The sequence below is a fragment of the Haemaphysalis longicornis genome, unplaced genomic scaffold (assembly GCF_048455015.1).
Source record: "Haemaphysalis longicornis isolate Haplotype H1 unplaced genomic scaffold, Haemaphysalis longicornis Haplotype H1 scaffold_10, whole genome shotgun sequence".
NCBI lineage: Eukaryota > Metazoa > Arthropoda > Arachnida > Ixodida > Ixodidae > Haemaphysalis > Haemaphysalis longicornis.
Window position 1 is genome coordinate 3,969,235 of NW_027526204.1, and position 3,762 is coordinate 3,972,996.

The 3,762-nt window shown below is 49.9% G+C and overlaps 1 protein-coding gene across 1 annotated transcript in view; it reads right to left on the bottom strand.

The window, feature by feature from the left end:
* LOC144158132 (major facilitator superfamily domain-containing protein 4A-like) overlaps positions 1–3,762 on the bottom strand; it is a 692,369-nt gene that overhangs the window by 549,793 nt on the left and 138,814 nt on the right. The gene's annotated exons all lie outside the window — the stretch shown is intronic.

Sequence of the window (3,762 nt, forward strand, 5' to 3'; positions counted from 1 at the left end):
ATTGTAAAATGTATAAAAACCTAGCCTAATGCACCTCCACTGTAAAATTTTCCACTCGAACCGAAAGGGTGTTATTGTTACTTCCACTACTTTTATGCTAAACCACACCGCCTGTATCGCGTTGGACAACGAACCATTTACCGCCGTGCATTCAGAGAATCTCACTCCCCGTGCTGCCGCAGAGTACGGGTCGATGCAGTTACGAATAAGCACGCAGGGAACCCCACGACACGTTACACGGACGCCGCACGCTACCCCCGCAAACCCGCCCACGCAGTCACGGTTACCGAGGTCACAGCCGCCACGATACCCACCACCTCTACAAACGCCGCTGAGGAAATCACCATCGCCCTATAGGGACCGGGCAGCTGGACGGGTGGCGCCACCATTCGGCGCTCCCCTCGTCAGTGGAATGAGCCGGTGCATTGCACTACACAGCCTCCTGTTGTTTTTGTCGTGTTTGCTTCGGTGCTTTGAATGTTTTGGTGATGTTGTGGGCGGACATGTGAGGTGAAACGAAGTCTACACAGATGTGTTGGGTTCTTAGATGCAGTAACGGCTACGCAAACTTGTCGGACGCTTCTAAAGTTGGATATCGGCTACAAGGGCATGAGCGCTTTTTGCAGCGATCTACGCTTGGCTCCACCCGTTCTGAGTACGAATAAAACTACTATTATTAGTATTCATTTCTTCTTAAATGCACTAACGGCTGCATAAACTTATTTGACGATTCTAAGTTTGGGAACGGGCTACACTGACATGAGCGCTTTTGGCAGCGCTCTGCGCATGGCTCCGCGTGATCTGAGTAGGAATCAAACTATTGCGAATATTAGTATTCATTTGTACCACTTTAAATTATCTTCACTGGCTTCAATGACTACTGCTTCCACTCCAGCCTTAGCGCTGGGATACTTCGATACGTGTGCTTTGAAGAGAAAGGCACTTGCGTACGAGATGGATTACCGTGTAGCCGTAGAAATGTTGCGGTAGTTTCTACTTTCTTTCGGTAACCGTCAGCTTTGTGCCTTCGTTCTTGTTGAGCGACACTGTGACAGCATGGGAGCTTCAATGCAGAAGTGGAACTCCCTGTGGTGGTCATTTTATCAGCAAAAGTTATTCACCCACCCAACTGCCCAAGCTACAAACTATTTCTCCTCCCCTTCCCGTTTTACCACCTGCGTGAAATAAATGCTGGCACCGATAGTTAAAAATGTGGCAGTGTTAACGTCAGCCGGTGTTTTTTAATGCTTAAGTAATATTTACAGAGTACCTCAAAAATCGTGTAATGCCTTGTGAAGACACCAAAAACGCGCGATTAGTTGCCTAAAATATGGGTGCATCACCCCGAGTCCTCCAGCACAGACACATTTCCGACACGCTGGAAAAAGTTTAGCTTTGGAGAGGGGTGCAGCAATATCATCTAGCCCTCCGTCTAATGATTACCATGGTTGAACGCAAAGCTATCTTCGCGCGAAATCGAATGGGAATTGGTCAAAGACGCTGCGATCAAAAGACCAAACTGCGTGCTGGTCAAATTCGAAGCTCAAGTAGTCAAAGTTAAATCCAGAAGGCAACCAATGAAAGCCGCACGAGAAAGTTTTGCGAGAAACCATCATCGTCGTTAGACGGAGAAGTGCATGATTTTTCAACGGTACGTGGCAGATTGTAAAACGACCGCAGCATATCAGTTGTGAAACTGAGTACAGGTTTTCGGCACCCTCCTGTCTATCGTCCTTCAGCCACGCAGGAATTGGTTTTTGAAAAACCATTAACCAAAACTAGCCAGCAACCATTGCAATTCTTGTAAAGCAATGCTTCTCCACGACAAGCAATAACGTTCTATCATGCGGTATTTATTCTGTAAACAATTCCCGATTACTGTAGTAAGAGCATTTCGGTGAAATAAACACGTTTCAGCCGTAGTTAATGAAGTTACGGAAGCGTCGTCCATCACAATTTCTGTTTTGAGGTAAATCTTAGAAGGCACCCCCCAACTTTGTCTTTTGCTTGTGCACGACGCTGTTTCGTCATCAACTGCCAAAGGCCAGCGCCGCAGCATTCCTGAATCGGTGTCACACACCAGCTTTGTGGGAGCATTTAGCTGCAATACACTTCTCGATACGCGAAACTGCATGCAGGCATGAAAAAATTCCACGAAGGAAAGGACTTTCACTTCCAGCTTGACTTCCAGCTTGGCGCATTGAGCGTCGTCTGCTATTTGTAAATACTGAGTATGGGCGTAAATCACACACATGGCATGCCTCGTAAAGGTTACATCCACGCTCAAGATTTACCGATCTGAAAAAAGCCCCTGTAGTTATCTACGCTTTGCAAACCGCACCGCAGAAAAACGACAGAAAGCCATGCACAGTAACGCTGCGCTGACCGCCACCGGCATTCCACTGACGAACGGTTCGCCACGGGCGGCGCTGTTCGCTGAAGCGACGGTGGTGCCATACAACGGCCGCCCGGTCCCTATAGTACCCACAACAAATAGCGAATAAGTTACAGTCATTACGGACTCGCAAGTAGCATGCCGCAACTACCAGCTCGGCCGCATATCACCCTCCGCCCTCATGATCCTGAATGCCAACCCGCAGCTTCCCGACATTCGTATCGTTTGGGCCCCTGGACACGAGTCTCTCGACGGAAATGAGGCGACACACGCCGCTGCCCGAGTACACACCCTCCGCGCCATTTCCGAAGAGAGCCAAGACACGGAGAAGGCCCCCCACACACTGAAGGCCCCCCACACACGCGGACATTCTCGCTCACTTCAGACACGAGCGTCAGCGGTTCCCTCCACCCAACTCCCACCTTTCCAGAGCCGAAGCGACCACACTCCGCCGGCTACAGACCAACTCCCACCCGCACTGTACCCTCCTCCACCATATCTACCCCTGCCACTTTTGCCCCCAGCCAGGCACCCTGTACCATCTGGTCTGGGACTGCCTCTACCCACTCCCCGTCCCACGTACGAGCAGTGGGTGGACCGGCTATCCAGCTCGGACCTCTCTACCCAGCGCGTGCTGACAGAGGGGGCACGAGCAACCAGCAAGGACCCCCCACCGGTGGTGCTCTCGCCATCCTGCACCCATAAGCTCCAAATTAAAGATGTTTATTCTCTCTCTCACTCTCCGTCTCATAGACCCAATGGTTGTCTTATATGCGCTCTTTTCCCCGACACTGTGCTCAGACAACAGATTAATCATACGGAGGTACTTATTCTGGCTTTTCACACTAATTAACGATGCTACATTACGCCAGCGAAAAAACATAGGGGGGAGGGGGTCAAGAGGAACAGACTTTTCCGACGGCTCAATCTCACTCTAAACAACACCGTTACAGTATAACAGCATCTATGTCGCGTTTTTAAAAACACAAAATTTTATTCGGTGACGGCCGCATTCAAACTCGTGGCCGACTCAATCAGTGCCCAGGCCCAAACAGAGTTCTGACGGTTTACAGCAGACGACAAATGCGCGTCCCGCCGTCGCCTCCGTGCATCGGAGCCTTTGGTGAAGGAAAACCTGGCACGAACCAGATTACGAAGCTCATCAAATAGTATACAAAAGCGGCAACTTTATACAGCGTACTTTGGAAAGCTAAAATTTTCACTTGATGTGTTTGAGTAACCCGAGTTGATAATTTCTGCTTAGATTTTAGTGCAGGAGGCACTTTTTTACGCGCGCATGTAGCTGCCGCGAAAAGGCGGCCTGTGTCGAGGAACGCTGCTTGCGCGCGGGGTTCAGATCATTCCGC